The sequence below is a fragment of the Desmodus rotundus genome, chromosome 10 (genome assembly GCF_022682495.2).
Source record: "Desmodus rotundus isolate HL8 chromosome 10, HLdesRot8A.1, whole genome shotgun sequence".
NCBI lineage: Eukaryota > Metazoa > Chordata > Mammalia > Chiroptera > Phyllostomidae > Desmodus > Desmodus rotundus.
Window position 1 is genome coordinate 23714347 of NC_071396.1, and position 27253 is coordinate 23741599.

General features: G+C 47.7%; 2 long non-coding RNA genes across 2 annotated transcripts in view; both read left to right on the forward strand.

Annotated features, from left to right (window-relative positions):
• LOC112306074 (uncharacterized) overlaps nucleotides 1-27253 on the forward strand; it is an 84757-nt gene that overhangs the window by 47282 nt on the left and 10222 nt on the right. The gene's annotated exons all lie outside the window — the stretch shown is intronic.
• LOC123479858 (uncharacterized) lies at nucleotides 7362-24070 on the forward strand. The gene is made up of 3 exons (XR_006655636.3): nucleotides 7362-7860; nucleotides 19084-20528; nucleotides 22679-24070. It is a non-coding gene; the product is annotated as an uncharacterized lncRNA (long non-coding RNA).

Genomic DNA, 27253 nt, shown 5'->3' on the forward strand with positions numbered 1-27253 from the left:
CATGAAGCTGCTGGTGAGTAGCAGATAAGCAGAGGATATCACGGACATCCCGGCCCGTGGCCCACCCCCACCTCCCCCAAAGTCCCCTGTGGTCGAGGGAGCACCCCAATGTCCGGGCTGCCCTGGGAAGGCATCTGAGGAGGAATCACTGCGGCAGAGGTGCTCAGCAAGTCTCAGGGAACCCCTGTGGGTCAGCAAACAGAAGATGGAGTTTGGCCTCACTCTGGGGAGCAACATAGAAAGTGGTTTACGTTCTGTGAGAAGGCTCGTCGTTCAATTGTTTTTGATGAGAGGCTTTGCGGGAATTCCTACACTTGAACGTACTGGATCCTTGACCCTGCACTAAGCCATTCTGAGGTGACACCTGGATAACTCAGAAGCACAGTCACTCACCCAGGCAGCTCAGGAAGTGCCGGGCGTTCACAGGCCATTTTCATTCAGGAAAACACATGAAAACACCACCCCAAGCAATTTCAAAAGCCACCTCTTCAGGGTTAAAGTGGTGGGTGTCTGTGCCACTCTTGACCATATTTTCCTTTCTCCTGTTGGTACGGCTTACACGATGCACAAAATAAACTCCAGCCTGGAAACGCAGGCTCATCATTTTTTGTTCTAAACAGGTGGAAGCTTCTCACTGCTGCTGTGTGGTCCTGACATTCCCCCCACTGCCCCGGTGAAAAACAAATAAAAACAGAAACGACCCCCTCCCCCAACACCAAATGAAACACCACACGTCTTTGTCTTCGTTGGCCCAGTCACCCCATCCGACACAGGCAAGCGATGGCTGTCAGCACCTAGGCCTCCTGGATGCTGGGTAACGGGAGCAGACCCCAGGCTGCCTGTCCCTGCCGCTCTATAAATACACTGAAACCCGAGGAATGAATGCAGGTCTTACTCTAGGCATATTCTTGCCCGGCCTTGATCTGCGCTCTGGTGCATTAGAACGCTGACGTCGCCCTGTTTATCAGGGACCTCTGAGCTACAGAACACTCTCAGAGGCTGAGAGAAGACACAGAAGACATTTTTTAAAAACTGCATTCCTGCCCCGAGGAGTCTTCCTTCGAAGGAGCAGAAGGCGGAGTAAACCTAAACAGATACTATGTGGCGACGTGCAGGAAGGAATGCAAACTCGCCAAAGTGAGCGACCCACCCAGTCGTGGGATCAACGGAAATTGTGACCAGGGGACTCAGCGGAAACTGGTTGGGTGGCAAATCCATCACAGGTCATCAAATAAGATCACAGGTTGTTGGCTTCCAGACATTCTGGTCAGTACAGGTCACATCCTCCAACATGACTAGTAGGTGTAGGCACGCAGGTAGAGGAGGTGTCAGCGGGCTGCCTGGGAGCAAAGTGTGGGAAAGGGACATCCTGGAAGATGAGCCACGTGGAAGGACCTCTCCACGTGGACAGCCGATGCCATGCACATGTCTGTCCGTGAACTCACGTGTACTGGCGCTAGCCAGGGCCCTTCCCCTGCACCCCTTCCTGCTGAGAAGGCCGGCCAGCTGTGACAGGCAGGCCGGAACCCACCCGCAGAGCCGCATTGGAACAAGAGAATTTTGGGACCAAGTGAAGGATTGTTTATAGCATAATAGAGGCTAGAGGGGAAAACACATAAAATAACAGGACTTAGGAGAGTTTTATTTAGGAAAAAAAATAAATCTGTGACACAAAACTTGTAGAATTTTGGCCTCATTGCCTTGGGATCATTTCAATCCAGCCTAGAAAGTTCACAGTATGCACCGAGCATGCCACCACAAAAACAGAGGGATAAGGTGGGTGTTCACGAATGTTATTTGGTCAAAGCCATTATTTTCCATCAAATTCAACAACATCAGTACACCAAACACCGGGACACCATGGAGTTCAAATACTCCTCCCTGAAAACGGTCGGAGATGCCACAAGCTTTCCATCCACCTACCAATTCCCCCTCCTTGTCCTTCAAACAGGCTAAAAAGCTAAGGAAACAAAGACCATAGCTACTGGCCAACAAAGGAGCCAGGTCTAGTGTTTGGGCCTGGTACTGCGCATTCAGAAGAACCTCCAGGCCCACGTCTCACAGCACTGTGTTAAATACCCTGGACTCTTCTCTCAGAGCTCTCACAGCTGGCTTCCTACAGCCTCCTTTCCCTGCAGGTGAGCTGAGCTTCTGGCTCCCCACAGGCGCAGGTATGCTCCAGGCCAACCCCTAGCATCAGCTCCTGCAGGGGTGGGGGGGGCGGTTTGCCCCCGTGAGGCGGCCTCTTCCTGTCTTTGTGAGCTGCTTCTTCAGACACTCAAGGGTGCCTCTGTTCAGGCAGCTGCCTCTCGCCCCGTCTGGGCTGCTGTGTTCTGAAACAGGCTGGCCAAGAAGCAATATACTCATAAATGTCTCACGGGGTGCCATGAGCTTGCAAAATGCAAGAAAATACAACAATATTTTAACAGGCTAGCCAGCCAACAGGGGTCCTGGGACTTTTATATTAGGACTCCAGGACTAATCCTGTCTAAACTAACACAGGGTAGAACAATATTTAGCCAGTGAAAACTGCTGAAAGATGCTAGTGTGTGGTCCTCTGTTTATTAGAATGGGATCGAAGGGCCGGCTAATAAAGATTTCTCGGGTTATTATGCTGGCCCTGGGTTTGGGGAGGAGAGGGCAGTTCGGAGAATGTTTACCTTCCATGGAACAATTCCTGAAGCATTCCAAGAAAAATCCCATTACTGCTTTCACACCCCCAGAAGCTGGGCTGCACATTTACAGGGCTCTTTCAGGCACTCACTTTGCAAAAGGCCAAACGAGGTTTCCCATATAACACATTATTTTTATTCTTATAGCTGTGGGGTTGGCAGCTTTCTCTGTATCATCTGCCAAGATCCTGAGATTTCTCCCTGAAGCGTGAGAGGGAGGCCAGCTGGGAGGGGCTGCGTGCGCAGCCTTCCCCTGCCCCTGGCAATGGCCCCTGCAGATAGAGTCCCCTCTGAGCTCTTGGGGCCAGGGTCAGCTCTCCAAACGTGACCCTCAAGTCCAGGTAAGTCCGATGGGAGCTCTGTCTGACCAGTGCACCCTCAGACCTCCTTTTCCACGTTTTCTCTTCTCTGTGTCACATGCTCGCGTGCTCTGAATACACACACGTGTGCACACACTCACTCAAGCAAACGCACATATCTGCATACATACATACTCACACAAGCACATGCACAGCCCTGGGAAAACGGCAGAGGCAGACACAAGCTCACAGAGCTGAGAAGGCGGAAGCGGAGGGGTGGGTTGGGGGCACGAAGCCATATTTCCAGGCAGCTCAGGTTGAGATCTGGGGTCAGAGGATGTCAGAATCCCAGCTCCACCCCTCACCAGCTCGATACTGTTGGGGTCAGAACTTAATCTGAGGCCTAGTTTCTTTTTCTCCAAAATGAGGATAACACCATCTACTCAAGATTTTTTTGTTTTTCAGAATTAATGAAATGATACATACTCAAATTCTCTATAAGTTGAAATGCCATGAAGAGTCATATAGGAGCAAAGAAAAAAGAAAATGTACACCTATCAATATACTCACTTATTGTGAATCAGGGGCAAAAAGTTAATTAACGCTCTATGACTAAAAATCACGACTCCATCTAAAGCCACAGCGTTGTCATTGTCACCTGTGTTCATCTCCTGTGGGGAAGACGGGACTACCCGGGCCTGAGGGCCCCGGGCTGATGGGTAGCCACTGTTCCGCTGCACATTAACAGATTATAAGACTAACAATTTATATTTTTATTTACAATTTTGATATTTTGTTCATCATGGATTCGTTGCATTAAGTTTCAAGTATTGCATTGAATTATTATTCATCTGGACTACTGAGTTCTTCAGTGTTCTTTGGCAGGGGTTGCAGGGGGGACTGTCTCCCTTGCCCCCAAGCTCCAGCCCCAGGAACCTGGAAATAGATGTTACCCGTCATTGTCATCGGTGGGTCCGTTGTGCATTCCTAGCCGAGCCGCTTTAGCTTTCCTCCGCGTGTGCCCTATCTAGAACACAATAAAGCTACCGTAAAGGCTCTAAAAGAAGTCACAAAGCTGGTCCTTGATGTCAAGGACCCTTCAGTCTGGGACCCCAAGCCAATACAGTCTGGGGATGGTCTGCACTGCCGAGTGACACACGGCAGGGTGGCACATCCTGTTGCGGTAAGTCCTGTAGGAATTCGGAGGAGAAGGAAGACTTCTGGGAGCCACGACCCCTCTTCCAAGGACTCATCAATGTGAACCTTAAGTGAAAGAAAACTCTGGATTAGCACAGAAAAAAGAAGAGACATTTGCAACAGAGGAGCACTGCACGGGTCGTGGTGGTGCGTGTCCCCTTCCTTTTGTCTGGCTCGTGGGGTGAACCTCGGGTCTGAGTAAGCGAGACACACAGGCCCCATGGGAGTCGCAGCTGTCTGGGAAGAAGGGTTCCAATCCCCCTCCCTCCACCATTGCTCCTGAAACTCATAGCACCTGACAGTTGACCATTTTGGCCATTTCAGCACCAAATCTTAAAGTGGGCCTTAATGACATATTTATGGACAATACCAAATATACAAATTCAAGGTCATCAAAAACAAAGGAAGTCTGAGAAACTGTCACAGCACAAGGGAGCCTGAGGAGTCCTGGGTGGCATACTGGCACAGAATAAGGACATTAGATGAAAAATGAGGAGATGTGAATGGAGCCCTTTAGTTAGTGATGTATCAACATTCGTTCATTAGTACTTTCCTAACATAAGGTGTTAGTAATAGAGTAAGCTGTCAGGGCACAGGAGGGCTCTAAAACTATTCTAAACTAAAAGGTTTATGAAAGTGAGGTCTTTATGGTACAGTCAGATTAGAGTCAGGAAGAGAGATAAAGATAAAAATCTGACTATGGCAAAGGTCAAAGTCACCTGGGCTGCAGGTTCTTTTCGGAATGTCCTCTAAGGGGCAACACTTGCGAGGGCACATGGCGAGGCGCTGAGTTCCGATAAAAAGGTCGGAGGAGGAGTCCAGAGGACTCTGTGTTCCTTCAGCCAATAAAACCTCCCGTCGGTCACCACAGCCTGGGCGTTCCTCGCTGAGAGCAACTCCTATGAACATCTTCCTGGCAGAAGCACCAGGCACCAGAGGAATCATGGTCCAGGTGGCTGGGGCTTCCTCTGCCCCCTGGGCCTCATCCTGGATAGCTCTGTGATTGGGGCCACCATGGCCAGGCGCCGCTCGAGAAGCTGGGACTCCAGGCCGGTCCTTGTCTGTCCGGTGGCTCCTCCATGGTGGTCTGGACTCCCGTTAATCAGTCTACTGCTGACTCCATCGCCCAATCCCAACGCAGAAATGCCGGTGCCGAGAGGATGAGAGTAATGGAGGTTACAGTGCGGCCCGGGCACAGGAAGTTCTGCAGGCACAGGGTCCCAGCCCCTGCTTCTGGTCCCCTTGTATTCAGCTGCTCTTGGGAAACTGAGGCCAGTGCAGAGAATGAAACATGGGAGGTCTTCTTAAAAGCACACCCTGTGTGTATGTACACACGTGTGTTTTGCACGCACTTGTACACTTGTGCACACACGCACCCACTGCCAGGCCCAGCACTCTCGTTTAACGGGGCCAGACAAGCAGGAGAGTCCCGTGTGCCCACAGTCCCCTCCGGGGGCTGCCTTCCTCCCCCCGCACAGAGGGTCAGCCCTTCTGGGCTCCGCTCACACTTCCAACCCCAGGTCAGATAATGGCGCTTCCTCTGCATTTGCCTCCTCATTTTCAAAACCATAGAGACACTGCAGAGTTCTTTCCTTTTGACGTCTGTGTTTCTGCCACCTGCCTGGGAGAATTCCTGCACTCCACACCAGGCAGTGCGACCTCTGGAACAGTCAGAGGTGGGGATGGTGGCCGGTGTGGGCACAGAGCCCCACCACCCTGGTGACTTCACAACAGCAGGACTGAGACCAGCCACCTCAGCAGGGAGCCTGGCCAGCGGCCCATGCATGGTTTGCTGATCCGGGTGCAGACAGCCAGCTGAACTGTCCCCAAAGTGGGCACTTTGGGCACCATGTGGTCAAGACCTCCAGAACTGCGTTCATTGGGCCCTGGTCTGGCTCTGCCAGGGTCCCACTTCCTCATTTTGGGGACACAGTCTCAACAACTTGGTGTTGGTGGCTCCGTCTCCTTGTTGTCACCCAGCACGTGCCTCCCACGCCCTCCAGGTCTTTCTCCGGCAGTAACCAAAGCTTTCCTTGCTGACTTCCCGGAACAGCCAGTCCTTCATTTCTCCAGCCCGGCTGCACTGTCGGTGAGCATGTCACATACAGAATTGCCACGACTTTGTTAAACTGCTGTGACCTTGAGTTACCAGCATCCCTCAAAGAGTAGTACTCTGTTGTCAAGCACAGTCTGGGGTTTGGAAAGAAATTACTGGCAAGCTGTTTGATCTATCCGTTTCTGACTTTTTCCTTTCTAACATTATTGGGTAACAATTTCATTAGAGTGTTCAATACTTTTCTAACTCTAACAGTCCTTCTACCTTTATTGCCTAGCATTTTTCTGCAAGGTAGAGCCTTCCTTTATCAACTGAAGCTGCTTGGCCAGCATGACGGGCGAAATGAAAAAGTACTGTGTTCTAATGACCTGCAGATAGGATGTTGATTCTTTGCTGCAACAAATAGTGAAAGTGGAGGACCTCCCTGCTTGCCCCCCACCCCACCCTGATCATTGTAAGTTCATAGATCTTCTTCATTTCCGTTGAAGAAATAAAGCCCAGACAAGTTTCCTTTTTCAATGTTACGTAGCTAATAAGTGACAGAGTTAGGACATCTTATACCCAGTCTATACTCAGACCAAGCTCCTATTATACTCTCCTGCTTTCCTATGATCTATGGTTTATTAAAGTTTCCAAACACTCATTTTGAAAGCACAGATTCTTGCAGCTCCCTCAGTTACTCCTAGATTCAGACAGTTAACGTTGCTTGGTGGTCTCTGCCTGTCCTGGGATTTGACTTGCTCTTAATCGTCCTTCTACTCTTCCCTGGTGTCAAGCTCGTTCTCACTCATAGAGACAATGGAAGCAACACGCGAACTGAGGGACTCTGTTCTTTGCTAACATTACAGTTCTTCCCTCCGCAGCAGCCTGCCCGTTTATCATTCATCTTTTTTCTATAAACAAAGCTATAAATGTCACAAATACAGTCCAGAGAGCTCCGAGAACTTCCAGATGAAATACATTTTCTTCCTTTTTCCTGTTATTCTCATCCAAGTATTCACCACCGCAATCTCACCAGCCGTTTTGTGTTTTTCCTAGTCCCAACCTCCTTTTCTCTATTCTGTTTACATTTTTTGGAAGTAGGTACATCCTCCCTATTTGGCTCACTTTGTCCTTTCTACTTTGTCTTATCTATAAACCAGAACCCTATCCCATTCGGTATCCGAACATAAGATACACTATCTCCCAAATAAGTAAAGTCAATGTATGTATTTGTGGGTAAAGTGAACTTTTATTAACTGACATAAACCTATCATTTAGGACGTTGGTGTTAAAGAAGAGCCAGCAGTTTTGTCTTCTTTCATCACGTGTTAGGGAGAACACGGAGTCCTTTACTTGCAGGATCTCCTCTTATCCTTGCAACACCCATCTAAGGTGGGTATTTTATCATCTTCATTTTACAGGTGAGGAAACCAGGGTTCAGAAGCTGAAAAAGTGACCCATGTTAGTAGGTGGCAGAGCCAGCATTCGAAGCCAGACCTGTGCCTTAGGAGCCACACTTCCCAGCACTCTCTGTGACACTCGGAATCCCTTTGCTACTTGAAGCATGCCAGCCAGTGAAGGGGCGGCTTTGACACCAGGTCGCTCACGTGCCTTACTGTCACATGAAGTCTGAGAAGCAGACTCCCACTTTCAGGTATGATTGAGAACCCTGAGATAGACCAATGTTCCTGCCGAAAAGAACTTTAAAAGCTGAATAAAACAATTTAAAATAATTTCCCATGCATCAGACAGCCAGTGAAGCAAAGAGGGAGAGAGGGTCTGAATTCCAAGGACGAAACACCCATGAAGAAGTGGGCTGACTTTGTGTTGCCTGTTAGCTTTGGGGGCATTGGCCGAGTCTGAGAATCAGAGCCTGCCGGGCTGGAGGTTGTTGCTGAGGACAGAGGCTCAGCAGAGCTTGGGGACTTGCGGTGAACATTTCAAGGACCCATTATTTCAATGAGAATGAAGGGGCAAAGACGGGGCACTTCTTTGCCCCTTCAAGAAATTTTCCTCCAGAAATTTCTTGAAATCTGAAGTTTCCCTCCAGAAATTTCTTGAAATCTGAAGTTAGGCAAAAGAGCAGGTTCAAAGTAAGCAGACGTCCAGGAAGATGGCCTGGACGTCCACTGAGCTTTTATTCCCACTAAAAGCCTGGGCAGGATTAGAACACAAACCTCAAAGACATCGAAAGGCAGAGAAAGGAAAATAGGCTGGGGGCCTCAGGGCCTGGCAAATGGCAGGGTGATGAATTCTCTAGGTGTGTTTACTGGTTTGGGTCTGCTCACCTTACAAACCCATCACTGGGGCTGAAGAAGCCAGTCCCCTGGAGGCTGCCATGGATGCGGACCCAAAGAAGGGTCAACAGAAGCTTGCTCCCTTTGGCCAAAGGGCCAGACCAAGGGGCCAGGGCAGCCTAACAAGACAGGAGACTTTTTTAAAGCAAGATTTTATTTATTTATTTTTAGAGAAAGGGGAAGGGAAGGAGAAAGATGGGAAGAGAAATATCGATCAGTTGCCTCTCGTCTGTGGCCCGACAAGGAATTGAACCAGCAACCCAGGCACATGCCCTGACTGGGAATCGAACTGGTGACCTTTCACTCTGTTGAACAATGCAGTTACACCGGTCAGGGCAAGACAGAAAACTTATAGGCTATAAATGTCCTGCTCCAGCCAAGCACTGCAGAAAAGACTGTGGTCTCATCCCCACCCACACCAGGCAAGGCCGAGTGAGGAGCCTAGATCATGTCAACCCAAGGTCCCAACACCCCTCAGGGTAGTGTCAAAGAAGGCCAAGTGCAGGGCTAGGAACTCGCATCCACACCGGCTGGTGGGAGGCCTCCTTCCCTGCAGTGTGCCTGGAGACCACGTGGGGAGCCTGGACTTCCAGCCCCACCAGCAGTATTGAGACAGAGCCCCCTTCTGCTGCCAGAGCAAAGCCAGTGAAACAGCAGATTTAGGGAGACCCACAGTCTCATAACATACTAGGAAGCCGTGCAGGTTTCCGCTGAAAATCCCTTGTCACACCTAGAACCAGGGCGATTTCAAAGGGAGTGAAAACAAGGCAGTCACTAGATGCCAGCACGGAGGTGAGAGACGTTCGCGGCGTCTGACGAAGACTTTAAAGCAGCGGTGATAAAGTGCTTTAATAAAGCGCTGCAGCGTGAGTGCACTTACTGCTCCCCAAGTGCCCATTTCCTGGCGGGTAAGACGGTAAATGTTACGTTATCTGTACCTTATCACAGTTAGCAAACTTTTAAATGTTTCAACAAGCAGTTATGAACTTGCTTGAAAGAAGTTGTGTCAAAGCCTCGGAGACAGAAGATATAAGGAAGAACCAAATGGCTATTTTAAAACTGAAAATCCAATAGCCCAAATGAAAAGCTCAGTAAACAGGCTCAAAACAGAATGGAGTGAGGAATGAGTCACTGAACTGGAAGGCAGACAATAAATACGAAGTACTCAATCTTCACAGGACAGAAAATAGGCTGGAAAAAAAAACAATGAACAGACCCCTCGGAGACTTATAACAAAATATCTAATGTTCACGTCATTGGAGTCCTGGAAGGGAAGTCCAAGAGGGCAGGGCTGAAAAGACACTCAGAAAAACGAAGGCTGAAAGCTGAGCCAACTTCAAACCAGATAAACCTGAAGAAACCCATACCGAGACGTTTCTAATCAGGAATGAGGGAGGCCGGGAGGAAGCGGCGCGCTATTTTTCAAATGCTGGAAGAAAAAGACTGTCAAACCAGAATCGTGCCCATCAAAAACAGCCTTCAGGCTTGGAGGGGAAATCGAGATACTCGGGCTGAAGGAAAACTAAGAATTTGTCACCAGTTCACCTCCCCTAAAAGAATGGCTAGAGAAAGTTCTCTAGACAGAAAGAAAATAAAAGAAGAAAGCTTAAAACACCAGGAAGGAAGAAAGAACATGGCAAATAAAAATATTAGCACATATAACAGACTTTCCTCTTCCCGTGAGTTTTCTAAATAATGTCTAACAGTTGAACGACAGCAACAAAAACAAAATGGCAAACTTATGCTTTAACGTATCAGTAATTAAAGTAAATTCAAATGGTCTAAATACACCTATGAAAAGACAGATATTAAAGGAATGGATTTAAAAACAAGAGCTGGTATAAGATGCCTACAAGAAATCCACTTCTAATACAGGCTCACCTCAGAGACATTGCAGGTTCAGGCCAGACCACCCCAGCCAGGGAAGGTCACAACAGAGCCAGTGTAATCTTTTGGCTGATGAAGAGTTGTGCCTTCCATTTGTAAAAACGCAGCATCTGCAAAGCACCATAAACGGGGTGTGCCTGTAACACTGTGAAGCTTGAAAGTTAAAGAATAAAAAAAAGGTAATCGTGTAAACATTAGTCAGAGAAAAGCAGGAGTGGCTATTTTAGGGTCAGATAAAGGGGACCACGGCACAAATGAAATGACCGGAGACTGAGAGGGGGCGTTATCTAATGATGACAAGGTTGAGCCACCAGGAAGACATAGTGGTTCCAAACGTACATGCGCTAAAGCAGCAGAGCTGCAACTGATGGAACAAAAAGGAGGACCATCCCTGGCTGCTGTGGTTCAGTGGATCGAGTGCCAGCCTGTGAACCAAGGGGTTGCCGGTTCGATTCCCAGTCTAGGGCACATGGCTGGGTTGCAGGCCCGGTCCCCACTAGGGGGCGCACGGGAGGCAACCACACAATGATGTTTCTCTCCTTCTCTTTCTCCCTCCCTGCCCCTCTCTCTAAAAATAAATAAATAAAATATTTTTTTTTAAAGGAGGAATAGACAGCCCACACTCATAGCGGAAGACTTCGACATCCCTCTCTCAGCGATTGTTAGAACAATTTGGTGGAATGTCAGCGAGAGTATGGAAGAACTCAACCACACCATCAATCAAGAAGATCTTTTATAAGTGGCAATTATTGACTCTCCATCCAACATCAGAATACATGTTCCTCCCAGGTGCTCATGGAGTATCTACCGTGATAAACTAGATCCTGGGCCAATAGAACAAGCCCCGGGTGAGCTGTAAGAATTACAATCTCGTAGCATGTTTTCTAACCATCCTGGAATCAAACTGGGGACAGAAGCATAACAGGAATCTCCTCAAACACTTGGAAACTAAACAACATACTTCTCAATAAAAATAGAAATTAAAAATTGTGGGGCACAGCCACAGCACTACCTAGAAGGAAATTTGTAGCACGAAACATATACTGTAGTAAAGAAGAAACATCTCCAATCAATAAAGTGGGCTCTCATCTTAAAAGCTGGAAAGAAAAAAAGCAAAATAAACCTAAACCCACCAGAAAAGGGAAACAGCAAAGATTAGAGCTGAAGGCGATGAAACTAAAAACAGAAAAAATAATAGGGAAAAATAAGTGAAACAAAGATCTAGTTCTTTGAAAAGATCAATAAAATTGACAAACTCCCCATAACACAGACAAAGAAAAAAAGGGAGAAGACACAAGCTACCTCATATCAAGGATAAAATGGGGGGGGGGGGTCAACACAGACCCCGCAGATGCCAGGAATGCAGTAAGACGCTACACACAAAAATTTGACAACTTAATAAAATGGACTAATTCCTCGAAAAATACAAACTACCACAACTTATCCAATACAGAATAGATAATTTCAATGGCCCTATAAATATTAAGGAAATTAAATTCATGATTTAAAGTCTCCTAAAGAAGAAATCTCTAGGTCCGTACGGTTTCTGTAGAGGATCCCACTAAAAGTTTCTAGAAAACTAACACCAATGGCACGAAATTTCTTCCAGAAAGTGGAAAAGGAAGGAACGCTTCTGAATTCATTTTATGACGCTAATATTACCCAGGTTCATAATCAGACAAAGGCGGTACAAAAAAGAAAACTACATACTAATATTCCTTGTGAGTATGGAAGCAAAAATCCTTAACAAATATTAGCAAATAGAACTTCTAAAACTCCACAGTTGAAAACAAACGATCCAGTCCAAAAATGGGCAAAACACATAAGGAACTGTGAGGCTGAGCCGCGTGACTGACTAGTTTTGCCCACAGGGCTCTGGGCAGAAGTCACTGCCAGGCAGAGGAGCAAGGTGGTGGAGTGAGCTTTTCATGCTGTCTCCCTTCCCCCTTCCTGGGAGCCCTGCGTCAAGGGGCGGTGGCCTCAGTCGCTGCTCCACTGCCTGGAGGGGAGATTCTTGGCAAGTTAGTTGCCTCACATCCCACAAACCAGAGGCATATCTTCAGTGTGTCGGATACTGCAATTTCTGGAATTATTGGTTGCTGAGACCATAACCTGTTCTGTCTGACAAATGTGGTAGGTGAGCTACAATGTAACAGTTGAATACCTGATTCACGTTGCTGACGTTTCTCTGTCACAGAGCGATGATGCGGCTTCCAGTCATTTCCATCTGTAGTCAAGGACGGGCAGTGACTCTTTGTTTATGTTTTCACTTCACTCAGGATTTTCTTGGAGTAGGGTAGGGGTGAAGATTGTTTCCCAGAATATTTCTGAAAGCGGTATTATGGGACGAAAGAAAAGAAAGGTTTCTATTTTCTGTAGAGTAGTGCCTTTCTTAGCATCTGCTACACAAAATCTGGCCATCGTAACTTCGATGAATGAATCCTTTCTAAGACTTGCCACCGCCAATCTCGCCAACTCTTACTATTACCACGGTTTTGGCAAAGTGAATGGCATAAAGGGTTTCTTTCCTAATATTTCAGCTTGCATGGTGTTGGTTAGAAGGGAGGTTAAGCATCTCTTCGTACATTTGTTTACTAATTGTGATTCTTCTCTTCTGAATTCTAGACATGTTTGTAATTGAGGAAAAACACAGTAGCTTTGTCTGGTTGAAGCCCTTTCTTTGTTTCTTCCCCCAAATAGCAATCAATTACACTGAGAGGTGAAAAACACACTATCCCTTTCTCTGACTGCAGTTCCTTGTATGGGACAAACTCAGCTCAGCTGAGATGAGCTTTAACTAACCCTTTCAAGCTGAGATTCTCAAATGTTTTCTCATTCTGTTCAACCAAATGTTTAATGAATTTCGGTGATGATTAATTAATAACCACCATTTTTGCCATCTGGAACCAGCTCCCTCTACCTCCTGGCCGTATCGTCTCTCCAGCTCAGTTAAGAACTTAGTGAATGCATGTGTCCCCTTATTGTATTATGTTTCTTCTTTTCTCTTTGATGAGTAGTGTTACAGGGAACTCAAGTTAGGAAAATTGCTACAGGAAGCCTAGGAGAATTCACTTGAGTTTTCTGTACTCATTCTACAAATTTCTGTTGCATTTATTTGCTTCTTTTGTCTATAGCAAGTTGTTCACTAGCAAGTCAGATAAAACACCCCCAAACCCGGAATAACAACAGGGCTTTTCAGGTCTGGCCACCGCGGACTTTCGCAGTCCCCTTCCACACACAGAGCTGGACACCCTTATCGCACTAAAGGGCTCACCCTCCTAGGGCGGCCCCTCCTCCGGCATTCCTGAGTGTTACTGCCTGAGCGTTCCTTCGGCCTGGAGTGACCTTTCCCAGCTTTTCCACCTGAGAGCTCCTCTTCTCTGTTCTCACCCTGTCTGTCAGCCCGTCTGGGGAGGCTCCCCTGCCACCTTGGGCAGGAGCTCATCACTCTCTCACCTCGTCTCCTCCGCAGGACACGTCATCACGGTCACACCTTCCCCATGGCAGGGCTCTGTCCGTCCCCCTTTGGATTCGGAGTCCTCCAAAACACATCTCTCTCTTTTTGTTCCGAGTATATATTGCAGTGGAGAGTAAGATGTTTTTGTTCAGTGGGTGGCACTGGGTCAACCCATTTAGCAAAGCCTTTTCCTTCCAACTACTGACCGGGTCCCACATCATTCCTGATTGGTCATCAGAAGCGAAGCTGCAGCGGCTCCTTTGTGCAAAAGCATCCAGATGAGCATCAGAAAGCCAAGGGGCACATTGTAAGTGCTGTTATTCAGGTCTGAGTATTCCAGACCCAGTGGAGTCCTCACTCCAGCCACCTCCCTCACTCACCGTGATCTAGGGCTGTGAAATACTCTCGATATACATGGGGAAGGGGTCAGCACACAGGTTCACAGTTAACTAGCATTTGACATGGGAGCCAATAAAGCTTAACGGATAAAAGACAGTCTTTTCAATAAATGATGCTGGGAAAACTGAACATTCATATGTAAAAGACTAAAACTAACCCCCTACCCTATACCACTCACAAACATTAACTCAAAATGATTAAAGACTTAAATGTTAGACTGGCAGCCATAAAACTCCTAGAAGGAAACACAGGAAAAAATTCCTTGACATTGGTCTTGACAATGGTTTTTTGGACAAGACATCCAAAGCAAAGGCAAAAATGAACAAGTGGGGCGACAGCAAACTGAAAAGCTTCTTCACAGCAAAGAAAACCATCAGCAACATGAAAAGACAGCCTACGGCATGGGAAAACATATTTGTAAATCACGTATCTGAAAAGGGGCTAATATCCAAACTATCTAAAGAACTCACACAACTCCATAGCAAAAACAAATGATCCAATTTAAAAAGCGGGCAAAGGACCTGAATAGACATTTTTCCAAAGAAGATGTACGAGAGCCAATAGGTGCAGGGAATGTGCTCAGCGTCACTAATCACTGGGGAAATGCACACAGAAATGCTCACAATGAGATATCACCGCACATCTGTTAGAATAGCTATTATCAAAACAACAAGATAACAAATGCTGGTGAGGATGTAGAGAAAAGGGAACTCTTGTACACGTGGAAAACAGCACGGAGGGTCCTCAAAAAAATCAAAAATAGAATAAACCATATGATCCAGCAATTCCAGCTCTGGGAATATTTCCAGAGGCAATGAAAACGCTATGTCCAAGACTTGTCTGCATCCTCACAGTTATAGCAGCATTTTTACAATAGCCAAGCCAAGGAAACAACAGCGTCCACCGACACGGACGGCTGGATAAAAGAGGTGAGATGTACTCCCAGTGGAATATTACTCAGCCATAAAAAGGAAAGCCTGCCATTGAGGGCACTATGCTAAGGGATGTAAGTCAGAGATAAAAGGACAAACACTATATAGTATGAGCTCACTTATATGCAAAGTCGAAGGGAAAAAAACAAACTCAAAGATAAAAGAGATCAGATTTGTGGTTGTCAGAGGTGGGGGTTAGGATAGGGAGTTGGATGAAGGTGGTCAGGAGAATGAATTTCCCGTTTTAAGATAAATAAGTACTGAGGATAAGCAACATAATCACTAGTTAACACTGCTGTGTGGTGTATTTGAAAGTTGTCAAGACCCTGGGCGGGTTGCTCAGGTGGTTAGAGTGTTATCCCAACACACTAAGGTTGCCAGTTTGATCCCTGTTCAGGGCAGATACAAGAATCAACCACTGAATGCATAAATAACTGGAACAACAAATCGATATTTCTCTCTCTCTCTCTCTCGTTCTCTCTCTTTCTCCCTTTGTTTCCTCCCTCCCTCTGTTTCTCTCTCTCAAAAAAAAAAGAAGTTGTTAGCAGAGTAAAGAATTCTCAGAGTGAAGGGAAAAACATGTTTTCTTTTTTTTTGTATCTATATGAGATGAGGAATGTCAGCTACATTTATTGTGGTCATCGTTTCACAATATATGTAAGTTAAATCATTATGCGGCACACCGTAAGATTCCGTAGTGTTGTATATCAATTATATCTCAATAAAATGGGGGAAAGAAGTGCTAGGTCCAGGGTTGGACTGATTTCTACCACAGGTGGTAATTCTCACACACCATGAAGAGTTTTCTAAAAGGTAAGGCTGATCTTACAAAGGCACACCTTGGAACACATAATTGCTGTTTTCAGTCAAAATTATACTTGTCGTAGGACTTTGAAAACTAGAGTGTCTATCTCTGATGAACTTGGTTGATATCATCGTTCCAACACTGGTACAGCCCGAAGCCACTTGGTGTGACCTGCATGTGGGCAGGGCTTTCATGCTTGAAGGTCCCCATGCTACCTGCTGGGCCCCGCTGCTTGAAAGGGACAGGTACAGACTACCACTCAGTGGAGCCCATTAACTGCCTGGACTCCCAGGAAGACAGTATCAACGATGGAAGGGGGACTGGAGGAAAGTAAGCAGGGAAAAGGGTGCCATTTAACCCCTTTGCAGGGAACAAAGCTCCACCTAGCAATAAATGTGAAGGTCATTTTCTTATGAGCAAATCACCATTAGAGATCCAAGTCTCAAAAATGATTTCACATCCTGAGTAGTGTCATCAAAAATCCCCCTTACAAGTGGAAATCTTCAGATGTAGCTGAAGACACTGCCTTCCAGTGGCCCCACCCCCAACAGAGGACTGCAAAGGGCAGAGGTGTCTCCCTGGAGACTGGGTTTTGTGGCTCCTGTCACTGGGAGTGACACTTCCTGGAGCCTTCTGCTGGAAATGGGGTATGTTAAGTTCCAGACAGTTCAGGTCAATACTATGGACCATTACTCCATGTTTTTGTTTAAAGATGAGTCAGAATTAGTAAGCCATATCCTTCAACCAGAAAGTTCCCGGAATACAGGGTGCAAGGGGCGTTCAGAGCCATCCCAGCCGGGGACACATGTAAGGCAGCTTTGCTATGTCTGTTCCATGGTGGGCTTTGGGTTCTGAAACATCTGTGGCCTGAAGCATTCATGGCTGTTGTGGTAGGGGAAGAACATATATTTTTTAAAAATCCTCACCTAAAGTATGTTTATTGATTCTAGAGAGAGAGAAGAGTGGGGGAAGAGAGAGAGAGAGACAGAGGGAGAGAGAAACATAGATGTGAGAGAGAAACATCAATGGGTTGCCTCCCGAATGCACCCTGGCAGGGATCGAACCCACAACATTTTGGTGTATGGGTTGATGCTCCAACCAACTGAGCCACCTGAACAGCACTGACTGAATGTGGGAGAATCTGATGACAGGACAGACTTAAATATTCAAGGGCCTAACCATGTCACTGTTCGAATCTCAGATGTTTGGATACCAGGAAGAACATGAATCTAGCCACCTTAAACAAAAGGCACATGCAAGGGTCCAGTTCCCGGAGAAGAGGGTCCTCTGTCTCCCCACCCTGTCTCACTGCCGCATTCTTCCCTCACGCTGCATCTCAGGCCCCACTGGGCCAGCTGTGACCCACACTTGCCATAAACACCCCATCTCCCTCTGGAATCCCCAGGGACCTTCGTGCATTACTCAAACCACGGTCTTAGCTTCCTTCCCACCTCCCACCTGGGCTGAGTGTGAAAAGGACTCCCCGGGGCAAGGGCGCCCTCGGGAGTGTTGCTGCTCATTCCAGGAAACCTCTTTCCCGTCTAGCTCCGCGTCCAGCACACAGAAGGAGCAAGGCCCAAGCTGGCAAGCTTTCCCCCAGGGAAGTGGCTGCAACGTCGTTCAACTTGAACCCACTTCTCCGTGGCACAAGGTTAAGAAGTACTGTTGGCTTCGATTTATAGAGAGTTTAGAGAGAGCAGGGCGGTTTTTGGCTAAGAGTCTCTTAGCAAGAGAGGAAACACAAAAGTGGCTTGGACACTCTGACGGTGTTGACCAGAGAGGCCAGCTTCACTGCATTACAGAGGCACTGAGGGAGTGGGCCAACACAGCCAGGGGAGTCTGAGCGAGTAGGCGCTCTGCCGGGCTCTGCTCTTGGGAAAGCCCTCCCCTCGGGGCACAGCAGCCCAAAGGGAGAGGAGAAAGGGATTAAGACATCCTTTTGTTACAGGCAGACAAGAAGACCAGGGCTGGTGGGGAGGAGGCCAGAATGTCAGAATTTCTAAATTTTTTCTTTGTAAGATGGCCTCCAAGCCTAGACCCTAGACTCACATCCACAGCTGCCTTCTGAGAGGCCCAGTGCCACTTCCCCAGATCCCTGCCGCCCCCCACTGGCCATCCAACCCGCCCCCCCCCTACCGCAGAGGGCCCTGCTGTTTGTCTCAGGGGGGCCGTAAGGCTGGGGACTCACTGGGCGTTTCTGCTCTCCTGGGCCCACCGTTTCTTAAAATGCTGCTCCTCTGTGGCGGATGGTGGTGGACGAGGCTGCCCGCCAGCTCCCTCGTGGCTGTTATCTGTGGACCTCTGGCCCTTCGGCCCTTCCTGAAGACTTCGACACCTGACTCACAGTCATCCTGTCCCTCTCACCCTCGTACCAGCCTCCCCGTTGCTGCCATTACCTTCAGTGACTTTGCCATGTGTGATGACCTCAGACTCTTGACCTTTGAATCCTCACCTTCACCACAGATGCCCACATACCATGGACATTGTGGCCACGTGGGCAGCTCCACCCCCCAACTTCAGATGCCCTCTTTCCTCCTCCCTCCCCCTCATCCTCCTGTCTTCATCTCCCTTCCCAACTGGCTTAGATGCCAGTGCCCATCTCATCGGCCATCCCCTGCAAACATCACCACCCCGCTGCCCTCTGTAGCCTTGCCTGGGGGGAGTGATTACATTGGGCTTCTCGGTGCTTGGCCCGAGGCTGCTTGAGGAATTCCTCAGCCTTCAGGGTAGCTGTTTCCTGCAGGCATGGGAGAACCCGACACTTGCTGATAGTCCCTTGGCTGCCCTTCACCCATTCCTGCCTTGAAAACAGATGTGAGGCCAGCATCCGTGGCAGCTGGAAAAAAAATACCCTGAGAGAATGGTCCAGATGTGAGCTCTGACATCACTGAGCCTCTGAACTAAAGGCAGGCCCTGCCTCAGCTGGAATTCTGATAGCGTGCCACATTTCCTTAAGACATATATATTTCAAATGGGTGCAGGGATCTCTTTAAATTCATTGTCGTCTGTCTGCCTTGAGTCTTCATTCAACAATAAATACCTGTTTATTGGGCCTCCAAAACAACTCTTAATTATCTCCCACCTTACTTCCCCAACCCAGGCCACACGATGCCAGCATTTACCGATGCCGACCCTAACTGGCCTTCCTACTTTCTCTGTGTCCTTCTGGGGCCAGCAGAGCCATCTTCCTGAAGTGTGAGTTGACTCATATTACACCCCTGCTTAAAATGCAATTGTTGTTCATCGACTTTAGGGTAAGTCCAAACGTACGCCATTTCCTTTGCCTCTCTTGCTTTTCTATGGAATGAAAGTAATAGTACTGGACTTGCATGAAGACAAGAAGCTGTGTCCCATAATTTCTTGACATTCCTTCAGACTCAGAATGGATGCCTTTTCATTATCTTCCAATCACGGGTGGGAACTCTTCCCTCTAGTTGGGCCTTTGGATCTTTCCCCCTCTCTCATGCTGTCCTCCCCCTCCTGCTTTGCTTTCTCGGCCTCTTCCTCTTCATTTTCAACCAACTATCTTCCTTACACTCTTTCCAGAGGAGCCTCCTTCAGTCCTCACTCATCAGTCAAACAAACGTCGTTGGTTAAGTATAAACGCTTGCAGAGCTAGTCTTAGGAATTGGGGAAGCCTTTCCATTTGCCAAGCACTGTGGTAAAAACTTCACATGTGTCACTCCTTTGAATTCCCACAAGGACAGTATCTTTCTTTCTGAAAAGAATAATATAATCCACATGTTATAGATGAGAAAACTGAGGCTTAGGTAAGTGGAGTGATGTGCCCAAGGTCAACACGCCAATAAGTCGCCACCACAGTTATGCACCGAGCTCCGTATTTATTGAGTTTCTGTGTGCAGAGGCTATGTATTGGCTGTGGATGCTGCCAATCACATATCTTGTGTATGGCCTAACAGAACCCAACAGTATCAGTGAAATACTGCCTCCGTTTTTAGTTTCCTTTCTTATCAGAAGGAGTAGTAGTCAGAGCTTTCCACTGAAACAGAACCAATAGGACACACACACGCACACACACACGCACATACACATATTTAGGAAGAGATTTATTTTAAGGAATTGGCTCACTTGATTGTGAGGCCTGGTAAGTTTGAACAGGGTAGACCAGCAGGTCAGAAATTCTAGCAGGAGTTGATGTTTCTCTTAGAAGGCTGCCTGGGTGCAGAATTCCTGCTTTCTCAAGGGACCTCAGTCTTTTCTCTTAATGTCTTCAACTGATTGGATGAGGCCCACCCACTTTGTGTAGGGTAATCTGCTTTACTCAAAGTCCCTGCTTTAAATGTTAATCTCATCGAAAAAGTACCTTCACAGGGATATCTAGATGAGTGCTTGAAGCTGACACATGAAATTACCCATCACAAAAGGTTGGAGATAAAACCAAACTAACTCTCTGGGAGCCTGAAGTAGAAGGACAGCACTTTGGCTGGAGTCGAAACACAGCACCTTCACTGATGCCCTGCACTCAAGCCCGCTCTCTGCCCTGTCCTGCTGAACCATGACAACGTCCTAACACCCATGTGCTTGGTGAGTGGTTGAGAGCCTCATCCCAAATTAGGCATTCCCTCCCTCTAGCAGTACCTACCACCTGGCACAGGAGTGCTCATAGGTCAGTCTGTAAATGTTTGGCATGAGCCCCATTACAAAAAACACTTGTGGCTCAGAGGTACCTACTCTACAGTTCAACAAGCCACTCTAGAATCGATAGGTACAATTGCAATATGTTTTGTTAGCTTCTGGTAAGGCTACCTCTTGCTTCTTTGAATCAAGTTAGGGAATGACAAGGTGGTATTGGGCTAGTGGAAGCAACTGGAGAAGCAAAAAGAGAAAAAATTCTTCTAAGATACTAAGCCACCTCAGCTAGCTCCTGCTAGTTAAATGGGTATGTCTTGATCCTACTCCAGGTAACTGAGATGAGCAGGGTTTTTGACAGACAATCTCATTTCCTTCTTGTCCATTGGCTTGGAATTTGGGGAACATTCTGAGCCTGCTTCTTAGAAGCTGTCTGTCCAATACAGGACAGCTTTGTCCAGAAAAAAACTCACTTTATCTTCTGTTGGGATCAGGTTCAACTGTATATAATAGAAAACTTAAATGATAGTGGCTTAAACACACAATGATATATTCTACCACATAAAGGAACTCTGGATGAAGCAGCCTAAAGCTTTTCTATCATCCTCAGCACTTGGCTGCCATCATCAGGGTGATTACAAGGCCCAGCATGGCTGCTGGGGCTCCAGACATCAAATCCGCCTTTGAAAAAAAAAAAGAAAAGTAAGAAGAATAGAAGTTGTCCTTAGATTTCTGGCCCTCTTTAAGAAGCCTTCTAGAAGGACTTCTCAACAACTTTCACTTATGTTGTGCTGGTGAGAACTTCATCATACGACCATAACTAGCTGCAAGGCAGGATGGGTATATTACCATCCCGAATGCCACAGGAATTGTTTAAATAATAAGGAAAGTAGACATGGATGGATGCTGGGGAGCAGAAACTGGCAGCCTCAGCCATACTTTCCTTCCTTCATTCACCGCCAATGAACCCTACCTCCCAGTCCCACGATACCACTTTCATTTCCACCCCTCAAAGCGTCCCATTACTGAAATACTGTGAATGAAATGATATAATGCCAGGTGTTTGCCTAACAACGAACACCCAAGGCTGCGGGTTGGTTGTCATGAGTGAGTGTACAGAGGACACAAGAAACAGAGTTGGTCCTTGTTGAGCCTGGATGACAGACACATGGAGCCGTATCTTACTGTACTATCTGTACATGTGTTTGAAATTTTCCATAATAAATAGTTGTCATAAAAAAACATACGTTCACCACATTGTCTTGCTTTGTTCATGTGCCGACACCGCATGTTCCCCTGCTCTGCGAGGACTGAGTCCCTCTCTCTTTTTGCTCACCTTTTACCTCATAACGAGGGCCTCATACCTATTTGTTCAATGAATGAACTGATGCTCTTTCTTCTTTCTGAAAAACCTCATCCCCCATCTCATCTGGTTGAAATTCTTCATCCTCTAGAGCCCAGTACAAATGCCACCTCATCCACACAGGCTCCACTCATGCGGCAACCCAACACAGACTTACCCGCTCCTTCCTCTTCGGCTCCCTAGCGTATTACCTCATCGCTCCGGCATTTATCCCATGGATTGTCATTCCTAAATCATGGGATCATTGCTGGCCATCGTTGGGTTGTCATACTTAAGTTCATTGGCTACTGTGTGTCTGTTTCCCCAGCAAGTGAATTCTTCAAGGGCGAACACCATTTCTTAGCCATTTGGAGGCTCCTTTGGCCAGCACACTGTCTGGTCTATACAGAAGCCTCTGATAAATGCCTGGCTGGAACACAACACCTAAGATTTGTTTGGGCTCTAAAGTTAGTCCAATCTGTAGACACAATGCATTTGTATTTACAGCGAAATTTAGAATTATAGTGCAGGGCCCAGAGGCTTTGCTTATTTAGTTACAGACACTGAAATGAGGCTGAAAATCAATCATCCAAAGGAAAAGGAAAGAGCACATAAGAGAGAGGCAGTCAGCCAAGAACTGCCAACTGAAGGAGGGAAAAGGGCTCTTAGAGTTCTGGGAACAGACGGCGTCATGAAAAAGCACAGAGTAAAGACAGAGAGAGATGGAGCCGGCCGTGGGTAAGTGATCTTTTTATTGTTTCAGGGAACACTTCATGCCTGAGCATTCCAGTAAAATGCATCAACGAGACCAAAAGGGATATTGATGTCCGGCTGGCCACTCGGCACGTTAACAGCTTACGCTGCACCTTCCAGGAAGCAGTGTCTCTCCGTGCCATCCACAGCACCATGGGTCTGGGGCTCTGATTTCATGGCCATGACCTCCTTAGAGCTTCGCACAGATACTCGCCTTCTGTGAGAGAGACTCGAACAGGCTCCTTCTTCTCAGGGAAGTCCGGAGTCCTAAGTAAGCTTCTGTGGCTTTACCCCAAATGTCTGTGGTTAAGACTCTTGGAGTACCAGGATGGGCAAAGGAAAAAATAAATAAATAAAGATTAGCCCGAAGCCCAGCCCATGTCTATGCAATGAAGCCAATCATCCAGCTCCTTGTTTGGACCCTCCTCCCTCCCTCCCCACCGGAGACCAGGACAAACTAACCTCTGCAGCGGGTCTGGCTCTGCTGACTTCAGGTGGCACTTAGGACAGCGGGGGATGAAGGAGGACCCAGACAGGGGGTGAGCACCCACGCAGGTATCGAGGTGGGGAATGGAAGGGGGAAGAAGAGTGAGGAATAGGAGTGTCGGCACGGCACACCTTGCAGCTGGCTTGGGTAGAACTGCCTGAGAAGCAGCAACACAAAGTGACTTCTGGTGCGGGAGAAGCACCTGGAGATACTTCCGCCCCTCACTTCTCTCTCATCCTCTAAACCTTGGTGGCAATGCCTTCAGACCTCTAAGGAGAAAACGACTGTTATTTTGGTGGATGGGGACACTCACCATCACAGGCAGCCCTGGGACAGGTGCGTCACTCAGCTCACAAACAGGTGACCTCACAGGGGCAGCTCTGATGAGCTGGAAGAGAAGGAGGCATCATAAAGCCACCTGACTCTCGGTTATAAAGGACTTTTCGCTTGCCTGTGTCAAAACTCACTGCTCTGCTTTGGGAAGGAACCCAGGTCCTTCAGGTGTCTGCCCCTGAGGACAACTTGTGAAAAACACAGTGTGTTCAATTAGCTCCTGACCCTGAACTTGAGGAGGGAGGGCTGTTCACTGTGATGGGGTCCCTGTTGTCAGGGCACATGGCTTGTCGTTCCCAGTGCAGGTGTCAGCGGATTTGTTCAGGACGAGAAGGCAAACTGGAGGATGGAGACAGAGCTGTGTGCAAACACAAATCATTTCTCCTCTCCAGAAAGCAGCCACTTCCTCCCTTTCCTTCCTCCCAGTGCCACCTACGTCAAGCCGTGGTGTTGCCCGCCTTGTTTTTACTCCAAGCAACAGAAAGCTGCATTTGCGGGGAACAGTCACGGTGAGGGGAGCAGGGAGCCAGCCCTGTGCTCTGATCACGGGGCAGCCCAGGTCCAAAGTCAGGGCAGCCCTGAGCCGAGGTGCAGCCAGCACAGTTCAAAGTGTGCTTTGCTGTGTGGACACGAGGGGCAGGGGTGAACGGGGGCGGGGGGAAGCTGCCTGACTGTGATGATAACCTCATGGGGCAAAAGTCGCCCCGCACTGATAGAGAAAAAGGTTTCAAAGCGGTTTCTTGACGGGGTTCTCTCGGCACGGAACAGAGCCGTGTTGCACAACCCACTTCAATGCCACCGAGCAGGCGAGGCCTGAGCCTGGGCTCTCTGGCTCCCTATCTCATGGGAGGAGGTGTTTGCTCCACCTCAAAGCCAAAGTCACAAAGCCCCGTCTGGGGGATAAACGGGTCAAGTGGCTCCCTGAGGTCCCCCAGGCCCAGAGGCGGGTGGGCAGATGTGAGAAGGTGGGACAGCTGTTTTCCCCTTTGAAAAGCAAGATTCATGCTTCTTCAGTGGGTGTTGTTTTATCCCGATAAGCAAACAAAATGTCACGTGTAGAGAAGGACTCCCAGGCTGGGTATCAGGAGGCTTTTCCCCTTTCCCAGTCATCTCTGGAGCACGAGGCAGTGAAGCCCGCGAGGCCTTAATGACAAGGCCATCAGCCCAGTGCGCTACCCTGAGGTCTGGCTACACCGCCCATTCTCAGATGGACCTCTAGAATTGGGGAAGAGGAGAAAGGGGGGTTACTTATTAGCCCAAAGGTCACAGACAAGGAAAACACACACTCACACACCTGGCAAGGGTGCATGTCCTCACGGTCCTCCGTAACCTAAATTTCTTCCTCAGCATCTGCCCATCTCTTTTCTCTCTTTGCACAGGCCTTGCCTCCAAACTCCCCTTTTCCCACCAAGGAAAGACTAGATTGCAGAGGTCAAGAATTGCTGTGGGCTGACTGTACAGATCAAGCCAGAGGAGACGGTTTGTTGGGAGGTAGATAAAAAGTGGAAAGATTTTAAAGGTATAAACAATACAAAATTCACAGGGCTGGTGATTGTGGATGGAGTCAAATATTCAATTGCTTATTATTTGTGCGTTCGGTATTTGCGAATTTGCCTACTTGCGAAAATTTACCGTGTAACCCCAACATCAATACTTGCTGTGTTGACTCAAAGACAAGGGCACGGTGGTGGGAAATTTGAATCTGAAGACACTCGGCATTCTCTTCTCGGCTCTCAGACAGTAAACTATCATGCTTGTCACGGTCTATTTAGTACCACGTTAAGGTACTCAATATTTATGCTAAATTTTTATGCTTTGTGCTGGTGATTTAACTATTTAAAACGGTCCCCAAATGGAGCACCAGCATCATGTGTAGGGTTGCTAAGCACGAGAGGGCTGCCGTGTGCTTTACGAAGAAATCGTGTGCTTCACGGAGGCCTGAGTCATAGAGTTATTTGGTGCTAATGAACCCGCAATGTACAGGGGTGGACACATGTGGGCTTACAATTGTCTGTAAGGAAAACAATGCAATAATTAATACATGATACTATGAGAATAAACTCTGTTGCACATAGTCACAACTGTCAACCTCCTTCTGCCCTACGCTGTCTATTAAATAAGGTGTCTTCAGCCCTGCCCAGTGTGGCTCAGTAGGCTGGGTGTCATCCTGCAAAGCAAAGGGTCACTGGTTTGATTGATGGTCAGGGCACATGCCCGGGTGGTGCATTTGGTCCCGGTCAGGGCACGTTCAAGAGGCAACTGGTTGGTGTTTCTCTCATCGATGTTTTCTCCCTCTCTTTCTCTCTCACTTCCCCTCTACCTAAAAAGAAATAAATCTTTAAAATTTTTTGAAAAAATAAGATGTCTTTAAATAGAAATGAACATAATACAAGATTAGGTATTAATCGTTTGACAAAAATGTTGTGACTAGAGAGCCTAACGCTGTATTTCCCCAGGAGCAACAGGTCAGGGTTCACAAATTCAGCATTCAGGGCAACTTCACAGAACATCCCTGCGAATAATGAAGATCAGCTGGGACCGCCTCCCAGGCTTCTGGCCTGAAGAACTGGGTGGACAAGGATGACATGTGCTGGCCTGGAGGCCTCATCGGGGAAAAGCACGATTGCTGGGCAGGGGACAAAAATCCCTGGAGCCTTCCTCTTCTTCTGTGCATTATTTTGGTATCCTGAGCTGTGGGTGGACAAGTGTCACCCTATTTTGTGAACTTACCTGGATCCACTAAATCAGCAGACCGTTCAAGGCACTTCCTTCGGTCCAGAGTTCCATATATTTGCTTCTGAGTTCCCTGGGTATTCTGCAATTTAATCCACTCATCTAATTATGGCATCTCTTTCCCTAAACTGTGAAGTCCTCATGGGCCCGGTGTAAAGAACCTGTTTCTGGCTTAGTAGTCGTCCCAGAGTGGAAGACTACTGAATGTGTTAATGTTTCCATGTTTATATAAAATTACTCTCACGCAACAATTTTATGCCGATGCTCACTGCTTTCTTCTTCACACTTGCCTCCTCTGGCCTCTGGCCCCCCTGCTTCCCTTGGCCCACGGTGGCCTTAGTAATTGTCTCTCCTCATTCTCCTTCACTGATTAATGTTGGCATCACTGAGAGGTCAATCCTCAGTCATTCTTCCCTTTTTTCTACCTCACTTACTACCCCTTGCACAGTGATTTTGGCCATTCCCCTCTGTGCTTGGCTTCTAAACGCACTTCCCTGTCTCTTGTGAAGGCTTTGCCCTCTGCCCGCTGGAAATCACTGCGCAGATTTCCCCACAGCACTGCATGCCTAACATGTCAAAAACCATTTTCTTCTCTTTGTCCTTTGCTTATTCATCTGGACAGGCAGGGTCCCTGGGCTGAGTTCTTGAAGCCGATGCAGGGCACAGGGAAGCGGAGGACCAAGCCCGGCAGGAGCTGGAGGCATCTCAATCAAGGGCATCCAATGTCAGTATCCAGAGGGGAGTTGAAATGGAACTTCCATTCAAAAGGGCTCAGCGGAGATGCGGAAGCCAGACATGAGACCCCAACCAGCATGCCAAAGCAGGCTCGGAGGAAGAGTCTTCCGGGAGGGAGGCCGTCTGTGGGACTACTGCGCAGAAACACAGACATGAGCACGTGGAGATGTCACTTTGGATAACATCCACTCCTTCTACGTTTCCTTTTCCCTTTTGCTCAGCTGTCTGAACTAGAAACCTCAAAGTCATTCTTGATCCATCCCTTGCCTGTAGCCCACGTGAGTTAGCAGTCTTGAA